The sequence below is a fragment of the Hyla sarda genome, chromosome 1 (assembly GCF_029499605.1).
Source record: "Hyla sarda isolate aHylSar1 chromosome 1, aHylSar1.hap1, whole genome shotgun sequence".
NCBI classification, from domain to species: Eukaryota; Metazoa; Chordata; class Amphibia; order Anura; family Hylidae; genus Hyla; species Hyla sarda.
In genome coordinates, this window is record NC_079189.1 from 487,758,568 (window position 1) to 487,783,829 (window position 25,262).

Below are 25,262 nucleotides of genomic sequence, written 5' to 3' on the forward strand. Positions count from 1 at the left end.
ATACTTCGGATAAATGCAGCATACCAAAGGAAGTCCAATCAAAGTGTGGTTTATTCCATAGTGTAAAAGAGTGCAACGTGTGAAGTATATCTATCTATCGAACATAAAAAGCAAAAATTGGTCAGCACTTCCTAATACATAACTATTGCATGAAATAAGTATGACATGTTTTACTTTGCAATACTGCTACTAGGGTACTACTACCATTCTACTAGGACACACTATTTGGCCAAATGGTAAGCTAAGAACCTCTTTTTTTTCATTATAGCAGTATTGCAAAGTTAAACATGTCATATTTCACATATAGCTTAGCACTAGCAGTGTGCTGCTGTTATCCTATTGTTTCTATCTATCTATCTATCTATCTATAACACATCTATGCCTGCACACCATTCATATTTGAAACTGTCTTTCATTTAGTCTTTAGCCATGGCATTCTCTATGTATTATGCTTTGATTTTTGTAGTAACAGGGTTACTTCAAATGGCAGGAGTCTGGCAAAGCTGGATATGGATAACTGTAACATACAGAAAACCAAAACCAAGAAAAAAAAAGTATATTGCCTGGTGTATATACCCTTTTATACATGCAACCATACTTGTGGTATGCACTATGTAAACAGTAAATTTACTGACAATAGAGTGATAATGCCTATGCATAAAGACAAAAAAGAAATTAAACATTTCTACATGAAGCTCAATATCCTCTAACTATTGCCAAAAACTCTACATCCTCAACATATTCATCTCATAACTATCCATAGTAGAACAAATGGTTTCTTGACTTGATAGCATAAGAAAGGGTTGACCAGATTTGTTAAAAATTTTATATCAAAATTATGTTATTACAGCAAACCCACAGTAAGGAAGAATTGATACATTTGGACCTGATATTTTGCGGATTGAATGACTAGCAACCAGGGCCCCCTCCCCTACCCATGATTTCACAATTGGTAAAGACTGAGTACAGTTAGGGACTTGGCCTTTAAAATAAATGTCTTCAAGAAACCAACTGCTTTATGAGGTTCCTCTAAGAGAATCTAATAGAAAAAAAATTTCTTCTGTAGATATATATCAAAATAGGAATGTAAAAGGGCATGGTTATTAGGGCTGGGGATCAAGGGACGGGCTACTGCAGTGGATGGAGGACAGTATGAAGTTATGATTCAGAATGCTGGTGAAATAGATCCGTATATTGTGGAGGTTATTTGAGTCTGTTCCCAGTGACAAGAGTGTTAAAATTCAGCACTCGGGATTCTGATGTGCATGCATTTGCTTATGCATTAAGTTGCTATGGCACCGAATAGCATCATCATTACTTCATCAATAGACATCACTATAGAAGCAGAAGTATTGGCTTCAGGACACTGTTTGCATTGAGCAATGTACTGTCCAGACTGGTCTAATAAGTAGGATTCTACAATTGTAAATTCTTTCCTTCGTAATTGCAGTCATTTCATATTATCATTTTTAGAGATGAGCGAATTTTTGAAAATTTGTTTCAGTCTGAAATTATTTGTTGTGAATTGTTATTAAAAATGGCTATTTCTGGCCTACAGAGAGCCTCAATAGGGGTGTAGAACACTTTGCCTTGCTGTTACACACATAGATTGTGTGATGGGTAAGTGAAAAACACTGTTATTCAGTATGACCTTCAGATCAGAGGTTTCGCTATTAGAATCATTGTCGCAGAGCGGCACAATGACAGAGCCTGGATGCAGCATCAGTATGAGGAGACCATATAGTGACTGAATGACAGAGTGGAGGTGGTGGCAGCATGTGGAGACCATATAGTGTTTGAATGACACAGCGTGGAGGTGGCAGCAGCATAAGGAGAACATATAGTGGCTGAATGACACAGCCTGGAGTTGGCTGTAGCATGAGGAGACCACATAGTATTTGAATGACACAGACTGGAGTTTGCAGAAGCATGAGGAGAACATATAGTGGCTGAATTACACAGCGTGAAAGTGGCGGAAGCATGAGGAGACCATTTAGTGGCTGAATGACACAGTGTGGAGGTGGCTGCAGCATGAGGAAACCATATTGTCGCTGAATGACACACGGTGGATGTGGTGGCAGCATGAGGAGACCATTTAGTGGCTGAATCCCACAGCGTGGAGGTGACGGCAGCATGAGAAGAACATATAGTGGCTGAATGACACAGTCTGGAGGTGGTGGAAGCATGAGGCGACCATATAGTGGCTGAAATACACAGGGTGGAGGTGGCGGCAGCATGAGGAAACCATATTGTGCATGAATGACACAGCGTGGTGGTGGCGGAAGCATGAGGAGAACATATAGTGGCTGAATTACACAACCTGGAGTTGGCGGCAGCATAAAGAGACTACATAGTGGCTAACTGACGCAGCCTAAAGTGCGCAGCATGTGGAGAACATAGTGGCTGATTGACACAGCATGGAGGTGGCGGAAGCTTGAGTAGACCATATAGTGGCTTAATGACACAGCCTGGAGTTGGCGGCTGTATGAGAAGAACATATAGTGGCTGAATGACACAGCGTTGAGGTGGCGGCAGCATGAGGAGACCATATAGTGGCTGAATGACACAGCGTGGAGCTGGTGGCATAATTAGGAAAACATATACAGGGTGGGCCATTTATATGGATCCACCATAATAAAATGGGAATGGTTGGTGATATTAATTTCCTGTTTGTGGAACATTAGCATATGTATATGTATAGGGGGTGAAGTATAGTATATGTATAGGGGGGGAACTTTTCAAGATGGGTGGTGACCATGGCAGCCATTTTGAAGTCGGCTATTTTGAATCCAACTTTTGTTCTTTCGATAGGAAGAGGGTCATGTGACACATCAAACTTATTGGGAATTTAACAAGAAAAACAATGATATGCTTGGTTTTAACATAACTTTATTCTTTCATGAGTTATTTACAAGTTTCTGACCACTTATAAAATGTGTTCAATGTGCTGCCCATTGTGTTGGATTGTCAATGCAACCCTCTTCTCCCACTCTTCACTCACACACTGATAGCAACACTGCAGGAGAAATGCTAGCACAGGCTTCCAGTATCCGTAGTTTCAGGGGCTGCACATCTCATATCTTCATAGCATAGACAATTGCCTTCACATGACCCCAAAGATAAAAGACTAAGGGGGTCAGGTCGGGAGACCTTGGGGGCCATTCAACTGGCCCACGACTACCAATCCACTTTCCAGGAAACTGTTCATCTAGGAATGCTCGGACCTGACACCATCTTGCATCATCTTGCTGGAAAAACTCAGGGAACATGCCAGCTTCAGTGTATAAAGAGGGAAACACATCATCATGTAGGAATTTCGCATATCCAGTGTCCTTGAGGTTTCCATTGATGAAAAATGGCCCCACTATCTTTGTACCCCGTATACCACACCATACCAGAAATTTTTGTGTTCCAACAGTCTTGGAGGGATCTATCCAATGTGGGTTAGTGTCAGACCGATAGCGGTGGTTTTGTTTGTTAACTTCACCATTCACATAAAAGTTTGCCTCATCACTGAAAAAAATCTTCTGCGTAAACTGAGGGTCCTGTTCCAATTTTTGTTTTGCCCATTCTGCACCACCTGAAACTACGGATACTGGAAGTCTGTGCTAGCATTTCTCCTGCGTTGTTGCTATCAGTGTGTGAAGAGTGGGAGAAGAGGGTTGCATTGACAATCCAACACAATGGGCAGCACATTGAACACATTTTATAAGTGGTCAGAAACTTGTAAATAACTCATGAAAGAATAAAGTTATGTTAAAACCAAGCACATCATTGTTTTTCTTGTGAAATTCCCAATAAGTTTGATGTGTCACATGACCCTAAAGTTGGATTCAAAACGTCTGACTTCAAAATGGCCGCCATGGTCACCACCCATCTTGAAAAGTTTCCCCCTTCACATATATTAATGTTCCACAAACAGGAAGTTAATATCACCAACCATTCCCATTTTATTAAGGTATATCCATATAAATGGCCCACCCTGTAGATGCTGAATGACACAGCCTGGAGTGGGCGGCAGCATAAAGAGACCACATAGTGGCTGAATGACACAGCCTGAAGTTGGCGGCAGCATGAAGAAAACATATAGTGGCTGAATGACACAGCCTGGAGTTGGCGGCAGCATGAGGAGAACATGTAGTGGCTGAATGACACAGCATGGAGGTGGTGGCAACATGAGGAGACCATAAAGTGTTCGAACGACACAGCGTGGAGGTGGCGGCAGCATGAGGAGACAATATAGTGGCTGAATGATACAGCGTGGAGGTGGCGGCAGGATGAAGAGACCAAATAGCGCCTGAATGGCACAGCGTGGAGGTGGCGGCAGCATAAGGAAACCATATAGAGGGTGGAGGTGGCGGCAGCATGAGGAGAACATATAGTGGCTGCATGACACAACCAGGAGTTGGTGGCAGCATGAGGAGAACAAATAGTGGCTGAATGACACAGCCTGGAGGTGGCAGCAGCATGTGGAGACCATATAGTGGCTGAATGGCACAGCCTGGAGGTGGTGAAACATGAGGAGACCATATAGTGGCTGAATGGCACAGCCTGGAGTTGGCAGAAGCATGAGAAGACCACATAGTGGCTGAATGACAGAGCCTGGAGTTGGCGGCAGCATACAGTGGCTGAATGACACAGCCTGGCATTTGCGGCAGCATGAGGAGGACACATAGTAGCTGAATGACACAGCCTGGAATTGGCAGCAGCATGAGGAGACTATATAGTGGCTGAATGGCACAGTGTGGAGTTTGCAGCAGCAAGAGGAGAAATTGTTTCTGAATGACACAGCCTGGAGGTTGCAGAAGCATGAAGGGACCATATAGTGGCTAAATGACACAGCGTGGAGGTGGCGGCAGCATGAGGAGACCATATAGTGGCTGAATGGCACAGCGTGGAGGTGACATCAGCATGAGGAGAACATATAGAGGCTGAATGACACAGCCTGGAGTTTGCAGCGGCATGAGGAGAAATAGTGGCTGAATGACACAGCCTGGAGGTTGCAGAAGCATGAGGAGACCATATAGTGGCTTAATGACACAGCGTGGAGGTGGTGGCAGCATGAGGAGATCATAAAGTGGCTGAATAACACAGCCTGGAGTTGGCGGCAGCATAAGAAGACCATATAGTGGTTGAATGACACAGCCTGCAGTTGGCGGCAGCATGAGACCACATAGTGGCTGAATGACAAAGCCTGTTGTTGGCGGCAACATATAGTGGCTGAATTACACAGCCTTTTGTTTGCGGCAGCATGAAGAGAACATATAGTGGCTGAATGACACAGCCTGGATGTGGCAGCAGCATGAGTAGAACATATGGTGGCAGTATGAGACAGCTTGGAGCTGGCATCAGCATGAGGAGAACATATGATGGAAGAATGAGACAGCCTGGAGGTGGCAGCAGCAGCATCAGGAGTCCTGAAAGTACCCAGTGAGTAGTACAGTGGGTGGCAATACCAGTACCCGGTGACAAAATTGGGTGAAAAAAGGAGAACTTGGCATCAGATGTGTGGCATTAGGTGGGTGGCAGGATCAGAATAGTAGCTGAGGCCGGTAGGCAGAAGAAAACGGTCTCTTTTAAAAGTATTAGTGTGCACAAGTAAGTATTGAGGATATGCTTTACATAAAACGTAACTTTTAATAATATTCTTAGGGTAAAATATATGGACCCAAATCTTTTCTTTTAAATGAAACAATAGGAAAGGTATATAAAAAACACCATGTTCCACCTACACCACCAAGTATTAATGTGATGCAAAGACCTCTAAAAGGTGGAAGGAAACAACATATGGTGCAATGTAACTGGTGGGGGTAAAAACTTCCCCTGACACATCTTGCATGTGGCCATGTTAACCTCATCCGGATGCTTGATGAAAAACTGCCACCCTGCCGAGTAGCTGATTTTCCCACCAACAGTCCGCACTGATTGACTGCTACTGTTGCTGACTCCAGGAAACCCTGTTTCACTACCTCCCGGGAAGGTAGGCCACCGCGAAGCAGGTGGTCTACCCCGGGCATGTTTGGCTCCAGACTTTCTACTTCTGCCTCCATGCTGACTGTCAACCATGCTACTACCTTGCTGGCTCAGCTGCTGCCTCTTCTGCACTTGGCTCCCAAGTGTGATTGGCTTCCTCATCATCGAGTTGTGTCTGCACGTCACTGATGGTTCCTCAACAGTGTCTGCTTCAGGAACCTGAACACTCGCAACACAACCAATGCACTCCAGTACACTTAAAACAGTATTTGTGTACAACACACGGTGTGTACTTTTGCCTGGCCTTTCACAGTATCTAGGCCCTTAAGACTTTAACAGGAAAAAAATAGTATGCCAATTAGATGTACGTATGTGATATGCACTTATGAGGGGAGGACGATGTGCTCCAGTATGCTTAAAACAGTGTTTGTGTACAACACCAGCCGGTGTGTACTTTTGCCTGGCCTTTCACAGTATCTAGGCCCTTAAGACTTTAACAGGAACAAAATAGTACGGCAATTAGATGTACGTATGTGGTATGCACTCATGAGGGGAGGACGATGTGCTCCAGTATGCTTAAAACAGTGTTTGTGTACAACACCAGCCGGTGTGTACTTTTGGCTGGCCTTTCACAGTATACCCTTAAGACTTTAACAGGAACAAAATAATACGCCACTTAGATGTATGTGGTATGCACTTATGAGTGGAGGACAATGCGCTCCAGTGCGCTTATAACAGTATTTGTGTACAACACCAACAGTACACAGCAGTGCTGCAGCACACAGTCGCTGTGTACTGCACCCAAAATTGCTCTTTCTCTCTCAATCTCACTCCCTTCTAAGGGTGGGTTCACACTACGTTTTCTCCCATACGGGAGCGCATACGGCAGGGGGGAGCTAAAACCTCGCGGTCCCGTATGTCACCGTATGCGCTCCCGTATGTCATTCATTTCAATGAGCCGGCCGGAGTGAAAAGTTCGGTCCGGTCGGCTCATTTTTGCGCCGTATGCGCTTTTACAACCGGACCTAAAACTGTGGTCAACCACGGTTTTAGGTCCGATTGTAAAAGCGCATACGGCGCAAAAATGAGCCGACCGGACCGAACGTTTCACTCCGGCCGGCTCATTGAAATGAATGACATACGGGAGCGCATACGGTGGCATACGGGAGCGCGAGGTTTTAGCTCCCCCCTGCCGTATGCGCTCCCGTATGGGAGAAAACGTAGTGTGAACCCAGCCTAAGCTGGATTTGGGCTTGAGGTAAATCGCTGCCGTAAAAAAGCTTTTCCGTGCAACACACTGCTCTCTGTCCCTCTCTCTGTGCAACAGAACGCTAATTTGACTGGGAGGTGAATCATTGTTGGAAAATGCTTTTCTGTGCAACACACACTGCTGTCTGTCCCTCTCTCTCTCTTTCTCTGCAATAAAAGGCTGAAGTAACTGGCCGCAAGATTTCTGCTGATTATATAGGGCTGTGACATCACAGGGGTGGCTTGCTGCTTATAGGCTGCATGCTGCAGGTGATTCAGGGTCATCCTGCCTACCCTTGTTCCTGTCTTCCCGTCCTTACATGATGATGTGCCAATTTAGATGCCCTGGAGCCTAGACCGCACTAAATGGAGTTTAATGAAGTGATTTGCGCGTTCCAAACGCGAATCGAATTTTTCCTGAAATTTATAGCGAATTCGGATTCGTCAGATTTGATTCTCTCATCCCTAATCATTTTCCCTTGAACAATTGATTTTACATAAGGGAACTTCTCTGTGGAAGCTGCCTATTCTATTTAATTTTAATATTCTTTGTAAAAGACAAAAATAAAAAATAAAACCCTCTGCATCCATGCACAAATAACTCAATACATCTGACATCTTCAGAATTCTGGCTGGAGGCAAAGGAAACCTTGGCAAAGAGACCAACCGGCTTCCCTGCACAGCCATCCCAGTGCCAACATACCTAATTCAGACCTGTATTACTCAGGCAATTGTAGTCTGGGGATTTTCTCCATCTGGCACTTCCAAATATTTTGATTAGTTGGTTTTATTAAGCCAACTGATACATTAAAATCACAGAAATAACAGCACACCCAAACATGTACAGAATATTCTATAAATCATCCTTGAAGTTAATCTGAAATTACAAAGACATTAAATAGCGGCATTTAAATCAAATTAATTAAACTTGCATAGCACATATACTGCATTTCTTTGGTTCTATTCACATGCAGCATGGTTAACTCGCTTTATATCCTCTTTACAGTTGTACACTTGACATACTGTATGCTAGCATTGCAGGTACAGATATACCATTGGTGCAACCTGTGCAGCTGCAAAGGGACACAGTAGATAAATGGCTCTATCACCTCAAAAGCCACATTATACCGCCTATGATACTGTAGTTAAATGCCAGAGCTAGTAAATTTAATAGCTAGCAGTAACTAATGTCCTGTTAGACATAAGGTGATGTCCACTAGTGGATAATAAGTGGACCAAATACTGTTTTTATTAAAGGGGTACTCCTCCAGAAAAAAAACATTTTTTAAATCAACTGGTGCCAACAAGTTAAACAGATTTGTAAATTACTTCTATTTAAAAATCTTAATCCTTCCAGTACTTTTCAGCTGCTATATACTACAGAGAAAATAATTATCTTTTTTAATTTATTTTCTGTCTGACCACAGTGCTCTCTGCTGACACCTCTGTCCATGTCAAGAACTGTTCAGAGCAGGATAGGTTTGCTATGGGGATGGGGATTTGCTCCTGCTCTGGAAAGTTCCTGACATGGATAGAGGTGTCAGCAGAGAGCACTGTGGTCAAACAGAAAGGAAATTTAAAAAGAAAAGAACTTCCTGTGGAGCATATAGCAGCTTATAAGTACTGGAAGGATTACGCTTTTTCAATAGGAGTAATTGACATATTCTGACACCAGTTGATTTAAAAAAAAAGTTGTTTTCCACTGGAGTACCCCTTTAAGATCAACTATTAGTTGGTTACTTTACATATACCTTTCCAAGAAAGCTGTACACCCTTGGGCAAGACCAAAAAGTGTCTAAATCTCATATTAAAGATGAAGCAAATCATGTAAATTTATGCCACAGTTCTGTTGCATTTGCAATAGTAAATCTACCTCAATGTGTCTGCATACTGGTGCACCAAGACAAATATGTACAAAATGTAGTGCATTAAGGAGTTGTACTTGCTGCATAGACAGTGACTGATGGCTGCTATCAGCAGGGACACACACATTCAATGATGGACAGCAGCAATAACCCTGCTGTTCACCATTGGCCCCTCAGTGCCATGATCAATAGCAATAACAGCACTTAATAGCCTGATGTGTGATGTGTCTGGGTGTCTGATTGGCACCCCCAGGGGTATTCTACTAGCAGAGCACAAATCTCACTGAGCATTTCTATGCAATAGTATTTAAATGTAATAAAGCCTCCCAAAAATTATGAAAAATTGTCTTTATCCACAAGGCCAAAACAGGCCTATAGGGGTAAAGAGGACCTGTGGCCAATGGCCAAAAAGTAAGGTTTTACTGTCAATAAATAGCTTAGGGTACCAAGATCACATACCTTTTATTACAGTTTCTTGATATACTTTTCAGTCCCTGAGATATGAGGGTTGATAGTTCGTCTGACAACTCAAGGAATCAGTCACATGGGCATGAACTTAATTTTAATAATGGGAGTAATGGACGGGATCTCATTTTTAAAAATTGGCCACTGGTCCTTTCCAAATATCCATTTGTATTTGGTTTAGCCTTTATAGAATTATCTATTTAAATATTTAACCTCTTGATGGCCAGATGATTTTTGCTAACTCTGTACAGCCCATTGTTTTCATTTTTAACCCATTGCATAGTTTTTTTTTTCCCATCAATTTTTCTTTTGTATCATTTTAAGTTACATATAATTAGGGAAAAATTAAAACTACCTAATAAGTGTAACTTAGACAAGACAGCCTAATAATGTTCTCAATTTATAATAATGACTCACTGTCACTGTCCTATACACCTTCCTTTAAGCTATAAACCTTAACAAGAAAGCCACAGAAGTGTCTTAAATGTGTCTAAAACACATAAATGACATACAGAATAAAGATAACATGTCAATTTTACCATATACTGCTTTGTGTAAAAAAAAAATTAATTGGCTGCATCCTTAAGGGGTTAATGCTAAAGACAATTTTGGGATGGGATGAAAATACTACTTGACATAGAAGATCAAACTTTTTACACCGATATGGTAACATTATATAGTGAACACAAAATGTGGAAGCTTTTGGAGGAGTAATAGAATAATAGGCATGCATCAATTACGGGCAAGATTGAAAACAATCTTCAAAGATTGTTTCAGAATTGTGGATTTTTTTTTTTTAAATTAAAGTCAATTTGGCCTTTCTATTTATGATAAAAAGTTTTAAAAAATGGTATATCTACATTTGAACATGACCAAACCAATAAATAGTGTAAAAAAAATTAAAACTAAAGACCTCCAACCCCAGTGATTGGCTGAGCAAGTATGTCTTTTGTGTCGAGATGGTCCCAGGAAGTGAAAAACAAACAGTCTGACCCTTTTTATAAAAAGATAAAAATTTATTTTTGGCACCAGCATCTCAACATCTTTATATTGAGATTTATATTTAAAAAAAACAAACACATCTTACAGTGCATCCTTAGAAAGAATGGTGAAAGTCAAAGTCTTTGAAAATTGAATCAAAGCCAAAATTTAACAATGAGAATGTATAAAGTATAATGCAGTAAAATGAAAAGGTAACAAAATACTAAAACAAGAATAAAAAGGTAAAATAAAAATAGTAGCAGTTGAAATTTATCTTGAAACCTGTGACATCTCCTTATTTATTTGCCCACAGCTTAGTCTTCATGGGTTACTGCTTGCTTTAGTTTTGAAATGAGCTACAGTGGATATCCAGGCTAAGGTTTCACAGCGTATTTTAATCTCTTCAAGTATGAAATTTTAACTTTCTCAAGATGCAGTTATTTATTTTACAGTAGAGTCTGTTAAAATTCTAACTTGCAAATATGCATTAACCACGTAAACTGTAAGAGGATTACAGTATTCATAAGGGTAAATCTATAACAGCCTGATAAGTATAGAAATATTTTTTGTTATGAAGAGACTAATTTATAAAATTAGTGTAAATAAACACAATAGGGTTGTTCATCTCTAGCAATTTGATAGAACAGCTTCCACATTTCTAAGGCTGACTTATTTGCTACCTTCATACTTTTCTTATGTCTCTGTTGTGTATACAATATTTCCAGAGGCCCTCATGTTAAAACACAAAGACAAGCAAAAAAGCAATTGCCTTAAATGCCATGTGTAGTGAATTAACACTTATCCGCTATCCACAGGATCTGAAGGAGGCGTGCCGGCCAACACGCCTCCCCCATGTACTTCTATGGGAGAGGCAGGCGGGGAGGCAGTATTCATGCCTCCCTGCCTCTCCCATAGGACTGTATAGGGAAGGGGCATGGAGGGGGCGTACCATCGACCTCACTGAGGTTGACACTTTGCGCATTAGCAGCTCTCACAGAGAGGCAATGCCGGGGCCAGTTTGGGAGATCGTGGGGGTCCCAGTGGTCGGACCCCCTGCAATCAAACACTTATCCCCTATCCTGTGGATAGGGGATAAGTGCTAATTCGCTGCAGATATCCTTTAATGTGTGCTATAAATTGTGTGTAATATTACACACATATATATGAATATGAAATTGGTACTACTACTGAAATTGGTACTACATCCATAAATGTTCTGTCCATTTATATACAATTTTATTTGCTAGTCTTATAGGGGTTGTCCAGGACACATAACTATTTAAACCCTTAACCATTATCCACAGGGGGATTGTATCTGACTGCTAGGACCCCCCGCAATGTACTGTTTGGGGCCCCAGATACTTACAGCTCGAGCAGAGCTGCCCCCACCTTTCTGGACAAATGAGTGACAGCCCACTCAGCCAATAAACGGCCACAGCATTGTGCCACTGATTGGCGTTCATTCAGGAAGGTTAGGCTGGAGTGTGTAGAGACATGTAAATAGTCAGGGAGATCGAGGGGGCGTTTAGCAGCCAGACCACACACCATGATCAGACACTTATCACTGGATCTGGATCTGGGACCCCTGTGACTAGACACTTATCATCTATCCGTGGATAGGGGTAAATGTCTACAAAGTTCACTTCCCTGGAATTCCCCTTGAAGGAAAACAACGATTTTAAACAAATATTTTAAGAGGTCTTCATTCATCACAATCTACATTAGCTGTGAACTGGCAGACATTTTTCCTGTAGCTTAAGACAATGAATTCTAGTAAATAGTAAATGTTGAGCTGTGGAGGAAATGCATCACATCAGTTCTATGGGGATCAGTTATTTGTGCAGTAACTGACCCCGACTGATACAAAGATGCATCTGTTTTCATCAGGCTTTTCACATTTTCTATTACAGGACAAGATCAGGACAAGTACCTGCCCCCTACTGTCTCGTAACTGTATACTTCCGAGATTTCCAGAACTGGAGTGGCAGGGAACAGAACAGTTAGGACCTTTTCTACTCCAAGGACAACCCCTTTGATCACCATATGAAGAATCATTATGGTAAAATTGTCAGCACTGAAATCTGTTTTATTAAGAAAATCAAATTTAATTGAAAAGAAAGGGATTCTATGAAATGTAAATGGATTTTTTACTTAAACACACCTGCAGGCTTCAACAGCAAGACTCCGTTATTGCATTTCAATGCAAGGATGATGAAATAATTAAGATCTGCATTAGGATATGTATTTTAAATGATAATTTAATTTAATCTGTCTGCTGCAATTCCTGTTCCAAACTACTGACACTGTTAGATATCTATTAGGATAAGGAGACTCATTGTGCCTTTTATATATTTGTCTGTGCTTCCATAACATAGAAAAATGTTATTATTATCTGGTGTAAAGAGCAAAATTCCCAAAAACTCTGAAGTGCTGAGGACTAAAATGTCTTCTCACTCCCCTTTGCATCCCTGTCCATGCTTAATTGACAGTCATTTGGAAGCCAAGCCCTGTTTCTAAACCTCGTACTTGTCCTGTGCATATAAATTGAGCACGAATGCAAGTGCTTGTCTGCCTGATGATTGTCAATTAAGCAGGTTAGGGATAAAAGGGAGGAATTTTTAGAGGATTCTCATGCTAATAACGCCCTAGCAGGGTCTGCAGCAAGATATGGGCAATTATGGAAATAATGGAACCCAGGAGTTTCCATCGTTACTCTATAGTTGGACTCAATAGTTCCTTGTTGTTCTACATAACTTACTATTGAAGGGTTGATTGTCGCATACGCATAATCTTGCAATAATATCCTTGTAATATGCATGCATATTATATTATGTGACGGATCCCCCCCATATAAGAGATGTCATGACTGTTTAACTCTATGTTATAAATGTCTGTTATGTTTATGTTTTGAAAAACCCAATAAAAAGATTGTAAAACAGGAGTTGCCCAAACCAACCATAATATAATAATCGACTGATATTTTTTAGATTGTATTGGTGACGAGCAGTACATTATATTATGTTAGAATTATTTCAAGTTAATGATTAGACAGTCTTCCATGCTTCATTTTTCTACCATAATTTCTTCTCTCTTTAATATTCTGTTCTAAACTATGACACATATCTTAAAGAGCAGTGTCACAGGGATGGACCCCTAGAAAAGCATAAAATGTCACATAAACTCTTTAGACACTCCTGACTGAGAGAACGCTTAAGACAAGGGCAGCCTCCTTATGTGCTCATGATGTGGTATTCTTCATTTGGGTCCCTCTGATTGACAGGTTAGTGACACGTGCCCTTTAAAAAAGACCAGCAATAATCTGACCTGTAAACTGCGACATTATAAAATAGAGCGCACTTTAAGAGGGAAAGGGGAAATCTTGTTTTACTGTTAAAGCATTGCATGAAGCAGTATAAAAATAGTGAGGGTAACTGGAAACAGTCAATCATTCCCTGCCACATCGTAAATCCCGCACTGCAGTTTAGCACAAATGAAAGTTACAAAGTATTGTGTGATTCTTTGTGATGTGCATTGAGAGAAGATGATAAAACATAAGCTCCTTAATCTCCTACATTTTGGAAAACATTATGTTTGTGTTTTCACTCTGAAGAATGTGTCAGACACTTCCAGAGTAAATTTATCTTACAGGCCTAGCTAGGATGTATATGCAGAGTCCACTTAAGACAAGTTGAGCCCATGCCAGCTTTACTAAAACAGGATAAATAAATCACTCCAAAGAGAATCCTGACAATATCTAATCACTTATTTCCATGCAGAACGTTCATTTAAATACTTTATGTAAATGACTGTACATTATTCCTATGTCCATCATTACACTGCTCCCAGCAATTACCCAATACTTTGCTTGTAACAAACTCCCACTTCACATTGATTTTCTATAATACATTGTTCACCCATTTTCCCACACAAATAACAGTATATATCTAAAATTAAATAAAAATATTCAGACATATATGTACAGTACACACACATACACACACACACACACACACTATTATAGAACTATAGTGTAAGTACAATATACATGCAATTTTACAGAGCAGTATAAGCCCAAAGTGTCTTTTTCCTCACTGGTACGTGTGGTGCAATCATCACAAAATAAAAGACAGTTCATAAAAAGGCCAATTCGGCTCACACTCGCCCTACATTTACATCCGCCATAAATCTTTAAGGTGTTTTATAGGGTAAAATTATTCTCAATCGCTGACCAGTGGGGTGCATCTGACACCTCCTTTAGCTGTTCGGGACAGCCACGATGCCGTACATCAACAGTGTATGGGACATAAAAGCCTCAGCTCCATATATTGTGTAGTGATGGTGTAGAGCAGCTCCATACATTGTGTAGTGGTGGTGTAGTGCAGCTCCATACATTGTGTAGTGATGGTGTAGAGCAGCTCCATACATTGTGTAGTGATGGTGTAGAGCAGCTCCATACATTGTGTAGTGATGGTGTAGAGCAGCTCCATATATTGTGTAGTGATGGTGTAGAGCAGCTCCATACATTGTGTAGTGGTGGTGTAGTGCAGCTCCATACATTGTGTAGTGATGGTGTAGAGCAGCTCCATACATTGTGTAGTGATGGTGTATTGCAGCTCCATACATTGTGTAGTGATGGTGTAGAGCAGCTCCATACATTGTGTAGTGGTGGTGTAGTGCAGCTCCATACATTGTGTAGTGATGGTGTAGAGCAGCTCCATATATTGTGTAGTGATGGTGTAGTGCAGCTCCATACATTGTGTAGTGGGGGTGTAGTTCAGCTCCATACATTGTGTAGTGATGGTGTAGTGCAGCTCCATACATTGTGTAGTGATGGTGTAGTGCAGCTCCATACATCGTGTATTGAAGGTGTAGAGCAGCTCCATACATTGTGTAGTGGTGGTGTATTGCAGCTCCATACATTGTGTAGTGGTGGTGTAGTGCAGCTCCATACATTGTGTAGTGGTGGTGTAGTGCAGCTCCATACATTGTGTAGTGGTGGTGTAGTGCAGCTCCATACATTGTGTAGTGATGGTGTAGTGCAGCTCCATACATCGTGTATTGAAGGTGTAGAGCAGCTCCATACATTGTGTAGTGGTGGTGTAGTGCAGCTCCATACATTGTGTAGTGGTGGTGTAGTGCAGCTCCATACATTGTGTAGTGATGGTGTAGTGCAGCTCCATACATCATGTATTGAAGGTGTAGAGCAGCTCCATGCATTGTGTAGTGGTGGTGTAGTGCAGCTCCATACATTGTGTAGTGGTGGTGTAGTGCAGCTCCATACATTGTGTAGTGGTGGTGTAGTGCAGCTCCATGCATTGTGTAGTGATGGTGTAGAGCAGCTCCATACATTGTGTAGTGGTGGTGTAGAGCAGCTCCATACATTGTGTAGTGGTGGTGTAGTGCAGCTCCATACATTGTGTAGTGGTGGTGTAGTGCAGCTCCATAAATTGTGTAGTGATGGTGTAGTGCAGCTCCATACATCGTGTCGTGATGGTGTACTGCAGCTCCATACATTGTGTAGTGATGGTGTAGTGCAGCTCCATATATTGTGTAGTTATGGTGTAGTGCAGCTCCATACATTGTGTAGTGGTGGTGTAGTGCAGCTCCATACATTGTATAGTGGGGGTGTAGTTCAGCTCCATACATTGTGTAGTGATGGTGTAGAGCAGCTCCATACATTGTGTAGTGATGGTGTAGTGCAGCGTCATACATTGTGTAGTGATGGTGTAGTGCAGCTCCATACATTGTGTAGTGATGGTGTAGTGCAGCTCCATACATTGTGTAGTGATGGTGTAGTGCAGCTTCATACATTGTGTAGTGATGGTGTAGTGCAGCTTCATACATTGTGTAGTGATGGTGTAGAGCAGCTCCATACATTGTGTAGTGATGGTGTAGAGCAGCTCCATACATTGTGTAGTGATGGTGTAGTGCAGCGTCATACATTGTGTAGTGATGGTGTAGTGCAGCTCCATACATTGTGTAGTGATGGTGTAGTGCAGCTCCATACATTGTGTAGTGATGGTGTAGTGCAGCTTCATACATTGTGTAGTGATGGTGTAGTGCAGCTTCATACATTGTGTAGTGATGGTGTAGTGCAGCTCCAAACATTGTGTAGTTATGTTATTTACCTAAAATTTTTCTTTAAATGATTAGTATTTAGTGTATATACATGGAAATACGCAAACATAATGATTAAAAGCTGCACTGACAATCTGTGGATCAGGATAGCAGATATTGTTGGATTGTTATTCTAAAATGGACCATCCTCTGGGGTTTAGGGCTAATAACCATCACCTCAAGTGCTGCTAGGTATTTAAGACCTCTGTTACATCACTAAGGGTAAAAAGTACGTTTAGTGATGTTATTGGTCAAAAATGTTATTGGTCAAAAAAACTAGCTAAAAAAGGTCAAAAAATTAGCCCAGAGGTATACCATCCCGCATTTTCTATAGGAGGGACAGAGTGTTACTCAAGTATGAACAGATAGGGGGGCATTAGATGTACAGCTATAATATCTATATATGAGGAGCTCCGCTAAGGATATCTATCCTGATGGCATGCTGCAGGCATGCCATCAGGATAGATATCCTTAGCGGAGCTCCTCCATCAGGATCATGCATATCAATTAAGAACTGTCTGGGGTCCGGACCTCTGTATTGTCTGGGATGCCTAAGTATACTCACTGTGTGTGTGCCATTACACACCACGGCCTTGTTTGCCCATCCATCTATTATTAATCAGCGTGCACATATACGTTTATCATTATCTGGTGTGCATTCTATACCCAGCTTGTTCTAATTATTAGACTATGGATTTTGGATCGGCTGTTGTATACTAGCTGTTAGTTACCTACATGCACCTCCTGTATCCCTCCTTTCCTATAGTGTGTGGATATATTGAATATCTTGGCAGGGGTCTTTAAGTGTCCTAGAAACCGCACAATTCAGTTCTAAAAAACATTTATATCTGCATGTAATCATCCTTATTGTTCCCTTTTTTATGGGGATCATTGTGGTTCCGGATTAATTGCAGGTGGCAGCATTTGTCCTATTAGGCTGAATACATTGTGTGGCTGTTGTGATTTTTACAGTCCACACACCATTTACTGTTATCTAGCCTCATGGCTAATACACTCATCTGACGCAATTAAGTTATTGTTATATCTATTCAATATATTTTTTTTTTGCTGTTTATCCTATTGCTGACAAGCTGTGACTCTATAAATAATGGTGTTACAGATGTATCTTGTATTTTAAAATATTTCGGTGCCAAGTGTTGTTCCCTGATGATCCTGCAATATCAGGCAGGTGAAACGCGTAGGAATTGTTATCTGGGATAATACTGCTTGTTTCTTGGCTACTTGCTCTCTATTTTTATCTGGCACGTTATTTCTAGCACGTTATTTCTTTTGGTCGTACATTGAGCCCCGGGTATACACCCACACAGTACTAGTCCACGGCCTACTGCCTTCTATCGTATGTTTATTATTTTCTCCCTCACTTAGACAGGGCAGGGCCCGTCACCGTGGTTGAGGCCACCCTATTAAGGAGGTGGGTCCCTCAAAAGGCAGGGACAGAGGAGTGGGCATTTTAGCCATTAGTGGGCACATCCCCCTGTTATCAGCATCTATCAAATCATATCTGTAGGGATTGGTTGTTCACCCATCATATATAGATATGCGGGATGGTATACCTCTGGGCTCATTTTTTGACCTTTTTTAGCTAGTTTTTTTGACCAATAAAAATTTTTTTGAGTGCTGTGACACCACTGTACACATTTTTCTATTCATTTTGCAGTTTTTTCTATGTAGAGGTTTTAATTAATTATTATTAAAGGCTATGTTTTATAATTTACCCCAATCTAGTCGATCAGGAGGAATTCTCTCGGTGATAAAGTATGCAAATCAGGCAACCACAATGAAGTTAATGCTCTAGTGTATGTACGGCTGCTCTGTCTAGTGCGGGCAAGAACTCCTAATTTGGGGCCACAAACTCCATCTTGGTCCACATACTATAGCCGAATAACAAATTAAAATATAGTTTAATTCAACTGGCATATAAACTATTCTTATTAATGTGATTTTAGCCTTGTCTCGTGTGATCTAACAGAGTAAATTACAATTTAATCATGGGACAACCACCTTAAGGACATTATCATCCTATAAACTCTAATACTACGGAAGTACATCAACTGATTTTGGATAAGCAATGGGATGAAACTAACTTTTTTGTACAAAAATCTTCCAATATTGCTTAAAGCACAACTGTCATGAGTTTTAACCCCCATAAACTAGCTCCAGGATGACAAAGTTGTGAGAAATTACAGTTGAAGCATACCTTTTGCTGCTTTCTAGCAGCTTTAATTATGCTAAAAAATGCTTTTAGCGAAAGTCAGCAACAGTCGGATTGGTGTGGCTGTGCCTGAGGCCCCCATGCCTATCGCCTGTATGTCAGCACTGGGAACACTGTATGGGTGGCGAGTTTTGTGCTGTAGAAGAATAAACAGTGCCCATTGTTCTGTGCACTCCGGTGGTGCGTTGCGGGCAGCAAGCTCTTACAGCAAGCTCTAGCTCTCTTTCTGCTAGTACTTGCCGCTTGTGGCCCAATGCGCGGCGTAATGCAGTAGCGGAATTATCTGGCCGCCCACGTTGCATCACTGCTGTGCACTCTAGGATGACAGGAGACCAGATGGCCAGATAATTCCGCTACTGCATTATGCCATGCATTGGGCCATAGGGGGCAAGTACTAGCAGAAAGAGAGCTAGCGCTTGCTGTAAGAGCTGGCTGCCCACAACGCATCACCGGAGTGCACAGAAGAACGGGCACTGTTTATTCTTCTACAGCACAAAACTCACCAGCCGCAGATAAGGATAATAAGGGCTCTCAGTGCTGGGACCTGTGTGCCAATCATACAGTGTAACCAGCGCTGACATACTGGGGATAGGCGTGGCGGCCGCGGGCAAAGCTTCGCCTATCCGATTGTTGCTGACTTTTGTTAAAAGCATTTTTTAGCATGATTAAAGTTGGTAGAAAGCAGCAAAAGGTATGTTTCAACTGTAATTTCTAACAATTTTGTCATCCTGGGGCTAGTTTATGGGGGTTAAAACTCATGACAGTTGTGTTTTAAAGCTCATCTATTCTTCTATTTGCGTTTCTAAGTATTGGGTATAAACCAGGACAACTCTGTTAAAAAGCAGAATCACAGGGGTAGACCCCTTAAAGATCAGGAAATGTTTTGTGAACACCTTGAGTACTCCTGATTTAGGTAACTTATATGGGGGGAGGGGAGCACAGACTTCAACACATTTAAGTTGTGTATATTGCCATTCTGTTGGCATGTTAACAATTGAAATGGGCACTGTCAGATACAAAAACTTTTTCAATGTTGAACATCTTATCAAAACATAAACCTTTCTAATATACTTCATAAGACATTTTTATTTCCTTTTTATAGAAATAATGGCTTATAAATCATGGCTTTGTCTAAGCTGAAGCACAGGCATGGACAAAGTCCAGTAAGTGAGGATGGGCTAGCACTCCTCTGTGCTCTCTCCTGTCTGATATCACTCCTCTGTGCTCTCTCCTGTCTGATAGCACTCCTCTGTGCTCTCTCCTGTCTGATATCACTCCTCTGTGCTCTCTCCTCTCTGATAGTACTCCTCTGTGCTCTCTCCTGTCTGATAGCACTCCTCTGTGTTCTCTCTCCTGTCTGATAGTACTCCTCTGTGCTCTCTCTTGTCTGATAGTACTCCTCTGTGCTCTCTCCTGTCTAATAGTACTCCTCTGTGTTCTCTCTCCTGTCTGATAGTACTCCTCTGTGCTCTCTCTTGTCTGATAGTACTCCTCTGTGCTCTCTCCTGTCTAAAAGTACTCCTCTGTGTTCTCTCTCCTGTCTGATAGCACTCCTCTGTGCTCTCTCCTGTCTGATAGCACTCCTATGTGCTCTCTCCTGGCTGATAGTACTCCTCTGTGCTCTCTCCCGTCTAATAATACTCCTCTGTGCTCTCTCCTTTCTGATAGGACTCCTCTGTGCTCTCTCCTGTCTGACAGGACTCCTCTGTGTTCTCTCTCCTGTCTGCCTGTCTGATAGTACTCCTATGTGATCTCCCCTGTCTGATAGTACTCCTCTGTGCTCTTTCCTGTCTGATAGTACTCCTCTATGCTCTCTCCTGTCTGATATTACTCCTCTATGCTCTCTCCTGTCTGATAGTACTCCTCTTTGCTCTCTCCTGTTTGATGGGACTCCTCTATGCTTTATCCTGTCTGATACTACTCCTGTCTGATAACACTCCTCTGTGCTCTCTCCTGTCTGATAGTAAAGCTGAGCTGTGATTGATTGCAATGGACAACAAAGACAGGCTTTCTTTTAGACCGTTTTTCATTAACTTTGAAACTATTTATTTTGTGAAGGTCAATATCTAATTAATACATTTAATGTGATAAATAAGACATTCCCTCCACTACTCTTCATATGAATAACTATGAATTTATGAATTTTTTCTTTCTATATCAGCAGCCGACATATGGAGAAGACGTTTGACAACTGTCATTTCTCTTTACATCAAGAAGCTGGAGCTCTATGTACATCAATCAGCCATAACATTATAGCCTCCGACAAGTGAATAACTCATGACAATGGTACCCAACAATAGGTGTGATAAGTTATGTAGTAAGTGAACAGTTAGTTCATAAAATTGATATATTAGAAGTGGGAAAAAGGAGCTAGTATGGGCAACTCTGATAAGGACAAAATTGAAATGGCTAGACAACAGGGCCGGAACACCCCCAAAAAGGCAGGTCTTGGTGTTAATTTTATACAGCAGTTAGTACCAACCAAAAGTGGTTAAAATGCACAAATGATAGAAATTATTTTGCTGCCACCCCTTCAGATTGGTTTTAAGACATTTATTGGTTTAAGCATTTACGGAGTTAATTTGTGCACTAAGTTTTGTGTATTTCTGTGATCCCTCCCCTTGTCTGATGTGCACCTGCCGGAAGGGGCCTGACGAAGCTCAAAGAGCACGATACGGACTGTCGCCCACCGGCTGAACCCACTAGTCCTTGTTTCCCACCTCCCTGCGGTACGCTTCACCTACAACCTGAAAAATGACGTTGTACTGCTGCATGTATTGTGTTCGAGGTGAGTGCTCCAAGCTAAGTTCTTCATGAAAGCAAATGATAGAAATGTCCAGCACAGAAATTGCAATTCCAGAACTTTATTGTATAGAAACCCACATTAGGAAACAGATAGCGTCATGATATTACCTGTTTCCTGATGTCATTTATATATATATATATATATATATATATATATATAGATATATATATAAAATAATAATGTTTTGGAATCTTCCTTTCTCCCCTGGACATTTCTATCCATTGTGCTCTGCTACTTGTGTTGCCTTACAGTATCCGAGTCACAGCAGGGAGAATTGGGTGACCTGTATTTAATTTGTTCTTCAAAAGTTGTTTTAAGAATAAGAACCAGTGAACCCATAGCCAAATGCTGAACCTGCCCAATTTCCAAAGGGCCTACATCACACCTGGACCATGAAGCAAAGTGTAAGAGGGTGGCCTGGTTAGATGATTCTGTGGATAAGATGGTGCAAGGATGCACTATGGGAAGAAAACAAGCTGGTTGAAACAGTGTGATGCTGTGGACAGTATAGTGGTATTGTCAAATATTCATATGTTTTGACCATTTTGTATAACATCTATTTACACTATATGAGAAAAAAGAATCTTGTCGGTGAGGTCTTTCCAATCATAAAATGGAAGAATCGCTTTGCTTTGAACATTTCCATCTACTTTCCCCTTTCTCATGTATTTATGTCTGCTCATTTTATAGACCACCCTATTTATAAAATTTATAATGTCTCAGATTTTAATACGTGTTACTTTTATATGGCACTTGCTGATCAGGATTTGTATTGTTAGTATATGCCTGAAATCTGGCAAATATACTAGAAATGAACATTTATAGATAAGCACTTGATAGCATTTCCCAAGCATCCTACAGAAACTGCTAGCCTGAAGCAGCTGTAATTAGGATTTGCTACTGAATTTTAATTGGCAGAATGCAGCTGCTTTGCCTCCCTCAGGGGTTTATGCATGAAAGTGCTATAGTGCCTGGAAGAAACGGAGGCACAAAAACTCTCTTCAACGTCAGAGGAAATTCCTGCACATTAGTTCTGATAATTACAGATTTGAAACCTTCCATTAAACTTAAGAAATATTTGTTGAAATTATTGTTTCTGATACAATGTCTATATTTACTAACATGCAAATGTTTTTATTCATTAAGAACTTTCTAAATTTAAAAAGTGCTGCTTTTTATCAATGTACTAACAGACACAGATCTGGGTAAAAGTAATGTATCTTCACACAAATGTGCAAGAAAACAACAGAAAGGTGACAACGCATCAAAGGTTCTGAATGTAGAGCTCCCATCCCGGACCCCACACGATCTCTGGGCCGACACCCCATTGTTTTTAACATTTATGTTCAGACTGGTTTCAGGCGCCATGGTCATGGGCGCCTCCTCCATTCATGTCTGTGGGAGGGGCAGTTTCTTAACATCATGGCATCAACATGGAAACCTACTTGTTTCTTTTTAACCCCTTAAGGACCGAGCCCATTTTAACCTTAAGGACCAGGCCAATTTTATTTTTGCATTTTCGTTTTTTCCTCCTCGCCTTCTAAAATCCATAACTCTTTTACATTTCCATCTACAGAACCATATAAGGGCATGTTTTTTGGTGACAATTGTACTTTGTAATTAAACCTCTCCTTTTACCATGAAATGTACGGCGAACCCAAAAAAACATTTTTTAGGGAGGAAATTTAAATGAAAACCACAATTTTGCACATTCTGGAGGGTTTGTACACTTTACGGTAAAAATGACATGTGTTCTTTATTCTGTGGGTCAGTACGATTACAATGGCTAGATACTTTTATATTTTTGAACCGCTTAAAAAGTACTTAGAGTACTTTATGTTCTTTTTAAGGAAAACTTCTGGAGATTTAAAGACAAGCAAATAACGAAGGAGAGGAGGCTGAAAACATCGCAGATGGAGCAAGAAGGGAAATGAGAAGCTCTAAACAACTGTCTAATCTATAAATCTAAGAGTCACCAAAATTGGTAAGGAGGATGAAGGATAAGTGCTATGGAAGGATTAGTTATCTACAACTAAAAAATTCCTTATTAAAGGGGATGTGCGCTGCCCTGGCTTTCGGAGCTCCGCACACAGCGTCCGGAAGTTCATTACTCCGAACGCTGTGTGCAGGCTTCCGTGTTCGCGGCCGCGGTCGCACCCTCTTCCCATAGACTTTGGTAGAGGGGGCGGGAGTGACATCACGAGGGGGCCGGGCGTGATGTCACGCCTGGCGGCCGGAAACACGGAAGCCCGCACACAGCGTTCGGAGTAATGAACTTCCAAAGGCTGCGTGCGGAGCTCCGAAAGCCAGGGCAGCGCACAACCCCTTTAAGGTATTGGCCCTCATTTACTATTGCAAACCTGACATGTTTTGTCCCAGATTCTGTCGCTTTGCGCCAGAAATTCTGTCTGCACCAGATTGTACGCCAGAATTTGCACCAGAATTGAAAAAACTTAGACTAACTCTCCATTCTGCTAAGAAAACCCGAAAAAGGGGCATGGTCACTGGGTGAATGGGGCGTGGTCTCCTAAAAGGGGCGTTTCCGACATTTTCACAAAAACCCAACATATTTGCTAAGGTTTCAACATAAAATGTGGTGGATCTGCACAAAATGTAGGGAAAGTGGAAAATGTAGGGAAACCTTAATAAATACCATGGAAAACAAATTGTAGGGAATTAAAACCCACAGAGAAACCAACACTCCACTTTTAGTAAATGAGGGCCATTGTCTTTTAGACCACTATTCCATTAATTTTTTCATAGAGATCTCTTTAGACGTCAATCGTTTTGGAAATGATCCAATTACAGTTACACCTAACTGATTTATGTGAATATTTGAGATTCTTTGATTTTGATGGGAGGGGGCGGAGTCCTGACGTCACAGACTTCCGTTCCCATAGTCGCGACTCAGACTCTCCAGCGGTTCTGGTGAAAAAACAGGTGGGCGCCGCATGCAATAATGCGGGGGTCCCCAGCCGCGGGACCCCCGCGATCAGACATCTTATCCCCTATCCTTTGGATAGGAGATAAGATGTCTAGGTTGGGAGTACCCCTTTAAGTCCTCAAGGAGGCCAGATGTGTTGGGGATTGGATCAGTCTTTACCTGTGTGTGTGCCCTCTGGAAAGAACTTTGAGACAAGGTGTCACATCTAGCCTTACTAGAATACTGAAGTCATCACTGCAGTATAAAGAAATATAGGTTTGGGTCAAAGCCTCTGCATCTGGATTTTAACTATTGTAGTTCAAAAGTCACAGATTTTAACTTAATCAGCATGATCGGTGCCCTACTCTTCAAGTGGGAAGGGCTTGTCATTGAGGGTCCTGCATAATATGAAAGGGGGCATCGGGGGCACGGCCATCTTTTTCTCTCTCTCCAAATAAAAAAATGTTCGGTTGTATGGATTTGCATTGATTTTATATCAATGAAGAATAAGAGTTTCTGCAGCAGCTGTATCTGCTGGTCATCAATTTTGTTTTGCTCCAGGATATATTTGGGCCCTTGCTCCAGGCCGACCAAGTGGACAGCCATCTGTGAACGGGTGAGAGTTGGACTTATTTTCTATTAGTCTATGTT

General features: G+C 41.4%; 1 protein-coding gene and 1 long non-coding RNA gene across 4 annotated transcripts in view; one reads left to right on the forward strand and one right to left on the reverse strand.

Moving 5' to 3' along the window:
- Positions 1-25,262, reverse strand: part of PRR16 (proline rich 16) — a 391,197-nt gene that overhangs the window by 264,461 nt on the left and 101,474 nt on the right. The gene's annotated exons all lie outside the window — the stretch shown is intronic.
- Positions 23,545-25,262, forward strand: part of LOC130287662 (uncharacterized) — a 30,605-nt gene continuing 28,887 nt past the window's right edge. The window contains exons 1-2 of the long non-coding RNA XR_008847436.1: positions 23,545-23,672; positions 25,173-25,227. This is a non-coding gene — a long non-coding RNA (uncharacterized LOC130287662). The remainder of the gene's footprint in view (positions 23,673-25,172; positions 25,228-25,262) is intronic.